General features: G+C 45.6%; 1 protein-coding gene across 1 annotated transcript in view; it reads left to right on the forward strand.

Moving 5' to 3' along the window:
• Positions 1–13,881, forward strand: part of LOC103361389 (glucosidase 2 subunit beta-like) — a 50,548-nt gene that overhangs the window by 14,569 nt on the left and 22,098 nt on the right. The window contains exon 2 of the mRNA XM_008287458.1: positions 7,739–7,810. The gene's annotated coding sequence lies outside the window, so the exon portion shown is untranslated. The remainder of the gene's footprint in view (positions 1–7,738; positions 7,811–13,881) is intronic.

Here is a 13,881-nt window from a genome sequence, read left to right on the forward strand (position 1 = left end):
TAAGTGTAGCCCTGTGATAGACTGGTTACCTGTCCAGGTGAACCTGCCTTCACCCTGAGTCAGCTGGGATAGACTCCAGCCCCCCATGACCCTGGTGAGGATTAAGGTGTAGAGATGATGGATGGATGTTTTGTAGGCGGGAAAAACAGAGTGAACAACTTCCATCCATATATGCGGTTATATAACGCTGCTGTCATCCCAATGCAGCGATAATTCACAAAGGAATTACACAAAACTACACGAAAAGTCTCCTTTAAACCAACATTTACATCTAGAAAGTTTTCGTGTTGCCTTTTCTGGTCCCAGTTAAACTCCAGTATGTTGCTTCGGTCTCATCTATGAATCTTAACCAACAAACCCAATCGACAAAACTGCAAAAACAAGACCCACGTTTTTAATAGATCGTAGATTTTTTTACCTCAAACCTCCGATTTGGTGTCCATAAGCAGCATGGAAACACTTCAGTGCTTTCTAGTAGGACAGCAGGTTTATATTCACGTGTTTGTCAGAAACAATAAGTATAGAAACAACAATTGAATTTTTTGGGCTATATTTAATATTTACTCCATTCATTCAGCATCTAAACACTTTTTTCCACATATCTATAGTTATTCACTGTATTTTATGTCTTTTTAATGCTCCTGTGTTCCGTATTTGGCCACCAAACATCTTCTTTTAAAAGCAGACAGGAAGCTAAAGTTGTCGTTTTCTCAGACAACAATGAGCTTTGTGTTGACGTAAGAACCTAAACGTGGACAGCACTCAGAAGTAGTTCAGCAGATTTCCGAGCCTGCTGCCGGCCGGCGAAGCGTGAAAAGCCGCCCGAGGGGCCTCGCGGTCGCATCTCGGATATTTGTTCTCCGACTGCGTAGCTCCAGGCCGCCGCAACACCTGCCGAAGCCCGACGCCAACTTATTACAGCCGGCGCCGGAGCCGCGCTGTCAGACGGTGACGGATCGAAGGCGGCGCGGGGTTCGGGGCCTCGAACGGGAGGATCGGCGACGTCAATTTTGATCTGCTGCTTCTAATTATCGTCAAGGGTTCAATCGGCTCCTCGCTCTTCGCTTCCCCCGCCCTTGTTGCGCGTCATCGTCTGTCATTTTCGGCCTGTGCAGTCGGTGATTCACATGCACCGGCACATTCCCTCCCACTCGCTGCTCTTCTTCTTCTTCTTTTTTTTTTTTTTTGCGCACTTTTATTCCTTTTCATCCTCCCGTCCTGCCCTTCCCTTCCGTCTTTTGTCTTTGTTCTCGCGGCTGCTTCTCAGTTCTTTCCACTGCTGTCAGTCTTCTCCTGCTCGAAGCCTTTTGTCGCCAACCTGTCCGTCTCAGCCCGCGTTTCCTCCTTCGCCGCGCTAACGGACGGCCGCGGACGGTTTGTTCGGATGTTTGACCTTTTACGCAACACAGACGGCAGAACGTGACGACAGATAATCAACCTGCGCTCCTCCGTACATGTTTTCTTACTTTTTTTTGTCCTTTCCCCCTCCACGTTGTCTGTGTTGCTTTTGTTTTCTCGCAAGCTGCCACATGGAGGCGAGCATCCAAGGTCACATCGCAGTGGCCCCAAACACAAATAGCCTCCCTGGTTTTTTTTTTTTTGTTTTTGTGCAGTGTTGTCAGCAAAAGTGGGCAGGGATGGATGGTTTCGCCTTGAGGCTACGAGGCAGAGTGATGGAGAGAGGGAAGAGATGTACAGACGTGCAGGGGTACTCCCTTTTGGGACTCGTTTGATAGCTTTTTCATGCCGTTACCCCTTTTTTCCCTCCTCCTCCCCCCACCTCCCCGCCGCCGCCGCCGCCGCCGTCCTCGGCTCGCTGTGCCGGCGTCTATCAGGTGCCATCTGTTTCTGGGGCTCAGATGAGGATGTTTGTTGTTGCTGAAACACCTGCTTTACAAACTTAATGAATCCGGTGGCTTGTATAAGGAACAATAAAGCCGGTGTCGAGGAGGGAGTTCGCATTTATTTATTTTATTACTCATTTATTTAGTACGGGAGGCAGTTTGGCACGCCGTCGCAGTGTTTTATTTGGCATTCAGCGCAGCTCTGGAACCAGAAATCGTTGTAGATGTTAGAAAATTGGGTTTCCAGTTCCGTGGAGCAGACACGCGAGGTCTCCATTGGTGGGTGGGCTGTTAAATTGTCATATGATGTTGGAGCCGGAGGTGCCCTTGATGGAGTCCGAACCTCTTCTGCTGAAACCTTGAACCAATTCTCAGATCCTCTATCCTGAACAGAGGAGTGTAGATAGATAGATAGATAGATAGATTCCCACTGGGGACATTCAAGGTGTCCAGTAGCTCACATGTTGTACAATGACAAGCCACGTCAAATACAGCGTTGGCGAGCTAGCCTGCTGTTAGCCCTCAGTGTTAGCATGCTAACACAAAGTTGAGCTTCAGATGATGACAAAGTGCAATCAGAAAGTTCAGAGAGCTCTTCTGCCATGACTCTAACCCTGAAAGTTGTTTCATGTAAATATTTCAAGCACCTTCGACGAAAAGGGAGTCACAGGAGGCCAAACCTAGCGAGTTGGGAACAAGTGTTGTGTTGTTGTGGCTATTAAAAACAATTAGCATTCTGTAATCGGTCATACAACAACACAATTTAGGTAATTTGTGTTTTCCCTCAGACCCTTTAGAGCATTGAAGTGGAACTTAACAATCCGGACCCTGAGGGGATGAATGGACAACCCCTTAAAATATTGACGAAAACAATGAGTATGATCCAGAAATTACCCATCCTGGTTTGGAAAAAATCCGTAAAAATTGTTGTTTCTCCTCTTGATGGTAGCCGCAGACCCACCTCCTGTCATTAGCTATGATAGATTTTACTTCTCTGGGTAGTAGGGCTGAATCCCAATAGCCGAACAGCCAACTATTCGTTCGCTGTGCTGGAATCAAGATATCAATTTTAATCTCTGAATATTCCCCCCGCCACCACCACCACTGCTGCTGATAACAGATACAGTACGGTGACTGTTGATGGCGGAAACGCCCGTTCACTGCTGCCCCGTCGGACCGAATGCCCAGCGCCCAGCACCCCCTGCCATGGCTGCTAACCTAAACACCTAACCGGAACGAATACCCACCACCACGCGGCACCCCCAAATATTCAGGATATTCGTCATTAATTGGGGCCGAATATGCGGAGATCAGAAATTGCTATTCGGACCAGCCCTACCGGGTGTATAAACTAAAGTACTGGATAGATTTGGCTAGATTAGAGTCAGATATAACCAAAGATGGTACATTTAATGTTGTATGTCATGACACTGAATCCATTCGTTGTTGAGACATCTCAACTTCACAACCTCAAGAGATCACATGGATCGAATCCGTTGAGCAAATGTTGAGATAATTTACCAACACAGTGAAAATTCTGTCTCTTATCATCTGAACGTGCCAGATTTTGTCGTATTCAATCCAACACATACTCTTTATTATCCCAATGACACGTTTGTTTTCACAAGTCTATCCACACCAAACATACAGACAAACAGGCCACCACGGGATCGGTGCTGTCGAGCTGTTTCGTTTAGACGCAGATGGAACTGAACTTAGGCCAAAACGAGCTTTCTCTCCATCTTTAAGTCCATTATGTGCAGCAGCAGCAGAGTTGAAACGGACTCAGGTTGTGATCGGTGAGACTCGCCATCGCTTCACTGAGACGCTCGGTGACTCCGTCGTTTGGATTTTGGCAGTGGGGGAGGCTGAGCGTTTCGGAGGCGGTGTGTGATCTCGGTGAGTTTGTTTTTGTTGGAGATGGTTAGCATTGTGAAAAAAAACAACAAAACACACACACACAAAAAAAAAAAACAGGGGAGACAGTACAACAGGATGGGTGGAATTATGCTTTTACAAAGCAACAGCAGAAGGTGGGTGGCAACAGACGGAGCTCGGTTTGGGTATCACATGGAGCCTTCGCTGCGAATGTCTCTGGACGGCGGTGCTCATCGACGGGCCGTTCACTGATTGTGTGTTTGAGGCTGCTGACCTGTCCGGCTGACTGGACAAGGACGGAGGTCTGGTTCAGTCTGGGATGGGAGGCGTCTGATGTATGAATGAGCAGAGCTTTTTCAATTGAAGGTAGTTGTCAGAAACGGAGACTTTAACTGATACTGTGGCTGAGTGGTGCCCTTTAGCGTTTGTAGATGTGGTGGATGCAGATTTCTGGGTTAGAAGGTGTCCAGAATGGGAGGGCCTTCAATGTTGGTGATGTTTGATAGTGTTACTGGTGTCTGACGCTAAGAAAATTGTAAATTTGGTGGATGAGGATCAGAACTTTGGACCACAAATCTGTCTAAAGATGGTTACACGAGTCTCCCTGACTTCTGTCCAGGTAGATAAAACGAGTCACTTTAAACTTCTGTATGTCGACAACTGAGTGGAGACTAGAAGCTTCTTTGTGTTCAGCCACCTGTAAGCATCTACTGATGCATGCGAGACGTTTAGGGAACGTTTGTCACTTGTAGAATCTGCTAGTGGTTGGTATTTTTTTGGTCATGTTTCGTCATTTTATTGTTTCCCCACATTGCTGATCAACAACAGTCTGATATGTTGTACAAGCTCAGTCTTGCATGTATTCCTGGTATTTGTCGATGCCTTTATGGAGTACAAAGTGAGTCTTTATGGGTGTTTTGACGCCCTTGTCCATTGTGTTAGCGGCGTCCCACTTGATATGCCAGCTGCGTCTGAGCAAAATTACACCGGGTGTCGGGTCACTTCTGGTTTTTCAGGGGAGCCGTGGGGGTCAGCAGATTGTTTTATTTGGGAGGAGTCGGTCAGCAGCCCCCCCGGTAATCATGACTGCACTCTTGACCAGTCAGTAATAAACCCGCCATGTGTTCCCCGGGGTTTTAAATAAGTAAAACGAATGAAATCCAGCGGTAGTTCCAGCACATCCTCAGCCGGTTTCTCCCGCGCGAGAGGAGCCGAAGCGGTGGGTTTTTCATCATTCGTTATTGTCGGGATGAGCCGAGATCCCCTCCGAGCGATCGAGGTGTGTCTCTTCGTATTTTTATTAAAAACCGTGCGTGCGGGCTAAATTACGTGCTCGCGAATCCTGAGCCTTGGGTGGATCGTATCGGAGGAGGAGTCAGCAAAGAAGACGGATGCAAAAGTTGCCTGGCTGCGAAGTTGTTGAGACGTTTTCCAAAAAAAAAAAAAAAGAAAGAAAGAACAACACGAAAAACTTTAAATGTCAACCTCCAGCAGAGAAAAGAAAGTAGGTGTTCCACTAAATCAGTAGGAATCATCCATTTATTCCTCCTCTGAGCCGTACTGCTTAGTCTGCAGTCGGAAAAAAAAAAAAAAACACCCATGCCTGTGAGATTTTATTTTTTCTCTCCCTTTCCCCTCATATCTGCCGAATGTGGGAAGGGGCATCCCCGCTGAAATATACAGTAGACATGAAAGGATAAATGGCTAAATGAAAGTCTCCAAGATGAGAAGCATTAAATTCATTCCGCAAACAAGCGCAAACAAGAGCGAAGAGAACTCCGCAGCCAATCACTTACCTCTCCCGCTATCCCCTCTGTCTCTGATGTTCATCATTTTCTTTTCTTTCATCTTGCCTTTCCCTCGTACAGCTTTTGATCCCCCCTCGTACTTCCCCGGCCCACGTCTACTTTCACTGCAGCCATTTTTTAATATATATATATCTTTTTTTTCCCACTCCCCTCCCTCTTGCACTCGTTCTATCTCCTTTCTCTGGTTGTCTGCTCTTTTGTAACAGTCGGCGTAATGGTTCAAATGTCAAGGAAAGGAAAGAAATAAAAAATAAAAAACCCCTTCCCTTCTCCCCCCGTCGGTTTCGCCATCGAGGCCTTTGATCAGTTTGTTACCGGAGCTTGTGATCGTGCCTCCACTCTGCGGCGCCGTCCCCAGCAAGTGCATTAGTGATTGTCGCTGCTAATTGCTAGCTCCTCGAGACTTCCCTTTGCCTTGGTAAAAGAGCTGTGGGTGGCGGGCTAACTGGTAGCTCCTTGTCAGACTTTTTGTCCCAGTAGGTAGCCACTGAGCTGAGAGAAAGTCTCCTTGTTCAATAATTCTGCTTGGTAAAACACCAGCGCTGCTTTTCTTCAGGCCGGTAATGAACGCGACTGTTCAGGATTGTCGCACTAGAGGGAGCAGGCAGCCGCCTTACGTCATCTCATGGGATGTTAACAAAACTGAGGCGGTGGTGCAACAACTCGTGAAGCTACAGACTGTTTCCATCATCAACCAATGATCGAATCATAGCTACCTCAAAGTGCTGTAGATGTTTCCGCATGTGCCAACAACTGCTGTCGATGTAGAATTCAGAAGCCCTTAACAACCACAGAAGACTTTGTAAAGGTGCCCGATGCTAGTTAAACCGCCACAATGCTATAATCGGAGCAACCAACTCCAATGGTAGCTAAACTATTAAACGAAGAAACAGTAACAGTGAGAGGCTCCACCTGGTGGCGCAACCAGGTACTACAGCTGATGCACGATACTTTATCTGACATGCATTACCTTTGTTTTTTGCCTTATCACTTATAATACTTTTAATTGGTTAAAATGGTTACTGGAACGTAACTGATTAACAATTGATCATCCACAAAACAACAACAACAAAAAATGCTAGGAGGAGACAACCCAAACCCTGACTTTCAATGGTGAACGTGAACTTGAGGCCACTTTTATTACACACAACTAATTTCAATGCACCTGTTTCAATGAACACCAACAAAGAGACTTCACGACTCAATGGGGGCTGTTTGATTAACGCTTCATCATTAACATCGCTAATCGTACTTTCCAGTGTGGAATAGAGCAAAAGCAGGAGACTAAATAAGTCTGAATAGGAAAATGATTGGGAAGAAGACGTTAACGGGGATTGTTTAATCTTCAGCGATAAGTGGAGATGAGATTTTAGCCACCGGTTAGCCAAAAGTACCAGAAAGTGCAAAAATGTGCAGAGTGTCGACTGCAAACAGTGGCCGCCGCATCACGGGCAACACCAAAAACCCTCAACACCAAAACCACCCAAGGGGAAACAAGACCTTAAGAATCCTGAATCTATGGGAGAGTTTTGCATAGAAGAAGGAAAACCACTTTAGAAACTTTATGTTGGGAGAAGTCACCAAACTTTTTTGTCAGATCTGACTGGTGATTCTATAAATGCCATTTTAATGCTCCACCTTCCTGTAACATTGAAATACTATCATCTGAGAGGTTGTTTAGGCTGCTAATATTACCATTTGTTAGTTTTTTTAGCTCTGTTTTGGTCTTCACTGCCCCCTGACAACGTTATCTAGCTGCTCTTTAGCTGCTAAATGCTCTACTGTAGTCAGTTGTCTGTTGTTTATTGGTGTGTAATGTTAGAAAAGTTGTTTTTTGTTTGCTAACACCTGGAAACGATGCTGATGAGTGCGTCATTGTGGGCCGTAAAGCCAAAACAATGAGCCAAAAGAGGCTTAAAAGCAACCAGAAGCTACATCACATTAAAAGTAGTCATGTCATCGACTGTTGATTAAAAAAATATTGATAGGAGAAGGTTTAATATGTTTTTTATAGGGGTCTTTAAAATTTGGTGTGCAGGATTTTATTTTCTCTTTACAGTGAAATCCCTGGTTCTGGTGTTTTGATCTCGTTTGCATTAAATCCTCAGAATGAGACAAAGAAACCTCCTGAGGAAGATTTAAAACCCACCGTGGATGGAACAGTTTTACTCACCGGTTGCATTGTGTTTTTTTCCTCCTCCTCTGCAGGTACGTTTATACCCTCTGCCCGTTCAATCAAGTCACACAAAAGAACACGGCGGGAACAGAGGTGTCATTAGGGTAAGTACCTCAATCACTGTCTCTATTGTCGCCACAGTTAAAAATCCCCAATCAATGACCAGCCGGCACGTCGGGGACGGAGAGCGAACAGGAATAGAGTCTTTGTGATGCCGTGTGAATGTCATCAGCTGTGACATCTACAGTTCAGAACCATGGTTTCTGCAATTTATGCTGTTTTTCTCTGAATCCGAAGCCAGGAAAGTGTTTTTTTTCTTCTCTTATTTATACCAATTCCATAAATTAATTGATTAATTTTCGCGATCGGACCCGAAACAAATCCCACGACTGCCCTCCGACGAGAGCTCTTTAATCATCGTTACAGTCGCTCGCACGGGAATATTTGCGCTATCGATTCCTCCCTCTCTCTCTCTCTCTGTTTTTTTTATTTTTTTTATTGTTATTCAATCTCTGTTAGCGTCACGTGACCTTTAATCAGCCGCTAACGGATCTTTGTTTTTAGTTTTAATACCTTTTGATCGATGACAAATGGGCCGAGTTTCCTGCAGCGCCGCCGCCGTATTTCCTCGGCCTCCAAGGATTTCAATTTCATCAAAAGGTTTACGCGCCGGTCTTTTTATGGCGCCCTTGGGACCGGCTGTGTTGTGGAGGGGTGTATCAAAAACGCCGATGAAAGATGCCACCGTAGAAATGCACCTTCAGATGTTAGAAGTTGTTGTTTTTTAAAAATAAGCGCCACAAACCAGCGAACACGAGGAACTTTCTTTGTTCAAAACTGTTTTTTTCTTCGCTGTAACAGCTATAGAAGAAAAAACAGCCCTCCTATACATATGATATTGATGTTTTCCTTCCCTTTCTTCTGCTTCTTTTTTCTCGTCTTGTGAGTTTTAGATGTGAGGTGATAATTATGGGATGTCACCTCACTGTCCTTTTCCCACTCTCTCATTAGCCTTAACCGTCAGTCACCCGACACTTTTATAGGGTGCAATTATGGAAATGCTATTCCATCGACATTGACACCTCTCCGGGAAGAAGAAGAAAAAAAAAAGAAGAAGAAGCTTTTATGATTCGGCTCCTCCCCCGAAGAGGAGGACTCGACCGGCCGGGCTGCTTCGGACGACATAAAGGCCTAAATGACCGCCGAGGAGAAGAAAAATCCGCGACGCCGTGTCAGAACATTTAGCCTCCCGCGAGATGCGACGTCATTAAGCTCGAGCGAGACGTTGCAGATAATTTATTCGCAATTATCCCTCTCTGCAAATATTGTCTTTGCCTCTTCAGACGGCGAATTAATTGGAGAAAACCTAAAGCGAGGCTCGTGTTCTCCTCTTGCACCGCCGCCTCCCACACTACCTACTCGCTGTTGGAGCGGAAAGTGCAAACGCTTCACCATGTTTTTTTAGCGCAGGAAAGGGAGACGAAGAAGAAGAACAGAATGCTAGCTGTGAGTAATGCGACCCCGGGGCTTCTGCCTGCCTGTCACTCACTGATGGTATGGAAGGGCAGAAGGACCAAACAGAACCAGTGGTCAGACGAGAAAATCTCTGCCAAACGGGACTCGAGGGATGAGGCTTCGACGTATATTTATTTTGCAGCAGCAGCAGCAGTGCAGAAAGAAGAAGACTCAAACAATGATTTTTTTTTTTTTTTCGTTCATCTCGGCAAATGAAGAGAAAACGCAGCGAGTTTGATGTTTTCCAAACGCCTCATTGGTATTTTGTGGGCGTAGGCAGCCAGTGCAGCACTATATGATGTACTATAGTGTTTCCAGGGAGCGTGTAGTGGAGGTATACGTGGAGGGGAGGAGGGGGAGCCACATGAATCATAGCTCGCGTGGTGGGTATAAAGTTCATTTTTTATCCAGACAGACCATCAGTCAGGCCTTGCAGGATGTGGCTGGGCCTCCTGATATCAATCTGCATGGCGGCATCCTCTTTCTCCCCAGAGGAGCGAGGCGGGAGAGGGGAGTGCTTTGATTTAAACGGCAGCATTTATCACACCTGCTCCGGCATCCTAAAGGACAGCCATGTGAGAAGGAGGAGAGGGGATGTGTGGGGAAAACAGCATTAACATGAGTGTCCTGTCAGGCGGAGGTGTGAAGCCGGCGTCGCCAACTCGCGCCCCGGTTTGACTAATTTGGATTTCCTCAGCTAGCTTTTGCTGAGGGCCGGTGTGTTTGAGGAGGACCCTAACCTTCCTTCATGCTCGGTTTTGCAGCCGAGTTGGACCATTAAGCGTACAGATGTCCTGAAGGAACGATGAATCAACGCGGGGACGCTTTCTGTTGTTGCTGTTTGCTCTCACACGTCGCCATAAAGATTTCATAAGGCGTAGCAGTCATACTGCATGCTCCCAATTATCTGTAAATGTAGATATTATACAACACGTATTCACTCCTTGAATTCCAATATCTCTGTTTTCCATTTAGCTTTCCTGCCTTTCGGCCTCAGCAGCTCAACCACTTCCTGAAATGGCTGCTGTAACAATAACATCAGCCATGATAATGATAATAGAGTAGGGGAAAATGCTTGCATTGCGACAAACACCGTCCCACCGTGACAGCGTCGTCCATCTTCATAATGTCCCTCCGCTCGGCCCACCCTCCCTCTCCGAAGGCGCACACGTGCAATGACAGGACGGCGAATGCAGGCTTTGCTAAACGTACCTGAGAAGACAAACAGATAGGAAGTGAGTCGATGCGCTCTCACATGAGCTTATGCGACGCTGAAAGCATTGATTTTGCACTTTGCTCTGTGACCGATCGGGATATTGATCAGCTATTGTCACCAGCGTGTCATCATAATGTCCAACAAGACGACGTCGGTGTTGAGATGAATGAAGTGTTCTGGACACAATACCACATACAGATATTCACCCCCAGGTTTACTGTCCTAGTGGCCTCCTGCTAGTCTTTGTCATGGTGCCCGTTGCTAGCTAAACTCACACAAAATATACTCCTATAGTCCGAGTGACCACCTTCTCTGGTCGCTACAGTGTCAAACAGTAAGAGGCTCCACCTGGTGGAACAACCAGGTACTACAACTGATCTATAGGACATTTTCTAACATGCATGCACTTCATCTTATGAGATAATATACTTTTAATTGGTTAAATATTAAGAGAAATGGATCTATTGGGGATAAGTCATTAACTTCCTGAGTAGGGACACACATTTTAAGCAATTTTCTTTTTTAACTTATAGCTGGCTTCGCTTTCATTTAATAAAATTAAAACAAACGCAGTACCATGTGCTGACTATGCAGTTTTAAAGCATAGAATACCAACATAAAGTGGTTCAGTTACATTAATTGCCTAGCTTTAGGAACTATAATCGTGAGCTCTGGCTGGAAGCCATTAAGCGCCAAATAAGTCTTTGTCATGGTGCCCGTTGCTAGCTAAACCCTCCTTTCTTTCTTACAGACCTACAATATTTTTAGTCTTTCTGGACTGAATGACTGCATGTCTCGGCTCTAACCGGACTCCAGGATTTTAAGTTATTCTGTAGTAGAGTTATGTTAATGTCTAAGTTCGTGGTTAAATTATTATAATGCATCCTGAGCAGCAGGTCTGAGGTTGGGTGTGGTGGCTTTGCCCATCGTCAGCTGGTGCCACCAAAGTCCTGGATGTTTACAAAAATCAGCAAAGATTGGGTGGAACTGAGGCGAGTCGTTGAACTGTCACTCAAAGCAGCCACGACAATTTAGGCAAACACCATTTACATAAAAATTCTCCTTCTGCAGAGTTTTCAAAAATAGTGAAATTAGCTGTAGAGACCAAATGTGTTCCTCTGCCAGGCTGTAAACATGTTTGTTTCTGCTGTGACATTTTAACATGGAGGTCTGCGGGGACCGACTCACCTCTGGAGGCGGCCTCAAGTGGCCGTCAGAGGAAGTGCACTTTGTGGCATTTTCCGCGCCGGCTTGATTATTCAGCCCTGGAGGTTGCCGCTTGTGCATCACCCAACTTGCACCCAGCTTCATGTGGCAGACAGCCGCTTTGACATTACTCCGTTAGATAACTCGATAAACCTGGGAATTCACTTCTCCCTTGATGATGACAAGCAGTTCGGGCCCAGAGGCGGCGAATCAGCCCCAAATCATCACCCTCCCTCCCTGCACCGCGCTCCACCTCTGGGACGGAGGTTTTTCATGTTGGTATGCGGCGCCGCATGTTCTTCCTAAGCCGAGCTTAGTTTCGTCAGTTCAAACCGTTCTCCTGCAGTGATGCGGAGCGTCAGGGCGCTTTTTTTTTTTTGGCAAACTTCAGATTTTTTTTGTTTTGTTTTGGGAGCCTCCTTTGCCACGGATGATCCATGCAACCGTACGCCATGGTTTGCATGGACGTGCACTTCATTTCCTGCATTTCGGTGAACTTTCATGCCGGATTTTTTGGTGGAAGCATCTCCACCAGGAGTCTCCACCTATGAGCAGACTCACGAACAGAGATGTTAATCAGCTCCAATGAGTCCTTTTGGGTTTCTTTTCCACCTCGTTGAGAATTCTGCGCTGTGCTTTTGGAGTCGTCTTCTACGGAGAGACGCTACGGCGCCAAACTCGCTCGCTTATTCTCGAACTGAGCGCTGATGAATATCAAACATAAGTCTTTGAGATCGCTGCGAAGCCCTCTCCAGCTTTATGCAAATCAGCAGTTCTTGATCAGAAGTCTTCTGGGCTCTCTGGGTTTGTTATTTGACGAGGCACGGCTCACATCAGTGTTTTGTGTTTGTCAAAGTAACCCCGGCCCACACCTTCGATCCTGTCTCATTGATCCGACTCCAGGTTTACCGACTCCTGACTCTACTTAATTTTTGTTGATGTCGTTAGCCTGAGGGGTTCACAGAGTTTTTTTTTCTCCCAACCTACACTAGAAATGCTTGATAGATGCGAACAAGAATGTGTGTTATTAGATCTTTCATAACATTTGGACATATTTTATGACAGATTTACATATAAATGCAGATGATTTCTGGCTTTTTCTTGCCAGTGAGCGAAGCCTTGAAGGAAGCCTTAAGAAGCGGTCCGGCGTTCTGGGAAGAACATTTAATCAGAATCTGAAAGTGAGATGAGAACATCAGGATCATTGATTAATAATGGAGCTCGATCCCTGTGGTTAGCTTAGCTTAGCATAAAGACTGGAAGCAAGGAGAGCTATCCAGTGCTCGAAAAATTAGCGTGACGTGAGTTGAATCCACAAAAAAGTATTTGCAGTTCTTGTAGAGGCAGAAGCAGAGAAATCCCAAACCGTAACCATTCTTGAGGTTATTTATGTATTTACAGATTGTTGGGTGGGAAACAGAGCCGGCCGGAGTCTTTACGGTAACCTAACTCCAACCGGCACTCGCTGCTCTATACTTAACGCACACATGTGAGTGGTATTGATATTCTCATATAGCTGTCCACAAGAAGCCATATTTCACTAAACGTTAAAGCCGTTATGGCTCCTGTTGTAGCTGCAGGCGCTCAGGTTTGCTGAGCAGAAAGGACTCCATGTGTAGACGTGAAACCATGACAGTTTGCTAATATGTGACCAGGTGGGGCTTTTTCTGTGCGTTCAAAACATTTCACTGCAGATTTTGGAGCCACCTTGTTGTCAGTTCTTATGTACATTGGTTAAGCGATGGTAAAGATGCAGGTGAAGGTGTTGCACATGGACAGCGTCTGAGTTACAGCAAACGTTAGCTCATCTTTGGTGCATTATTACGTTATTATAGATTCTGACTCCTGACATTGTGCTTTTTTTAACATTTCAAATCAGAACATGGATGCTCTGACAGCAGAACCATTTCCAGCCATATTTTGGTTGCACTGTTTGCACATTGTTATTTTCGGTTGGTTTCATGATATCTTGGTGTTTTGAGAAGTTTACTCGTGGTGGCACGTTGACAGATGTGCATGTAGTTTAGAGAGGAGAAAGTAACCTGGGTTGTTTTTTGAAGCTACAATTCACAGATGACCTCTAAAGGCCTCACCAGCATCAATAGACGATTGCAGGCGGCACAGAGAAGCTTCTAGTCACCACTCGGTTACTGTAGCACAACAATGTGTAAGACCAAAAATGATTTTTGAAGGACGGGAAACATGATGTTCTAATGTGAGATTTAACTACCTTGGTTG

The sequence above is a fragment of the Stegastes partitus genome, unplaced genomic scaffold (genome assembly GCF_000690725.1).
Source record: "Stegastes partitus isolate 25-593 unplaced genomic scaffold, Stegastes_partitus-1.0.2 Scaffold11, whole genome shotgun sequence".
In the NCBI taxonomy this organism is placed as follows: domain Eukaryota; kingdom Metazoa; phylum Chordata; class Actinopteri; family Pomacentridae; genus Stegastes; species Stegastes partitus.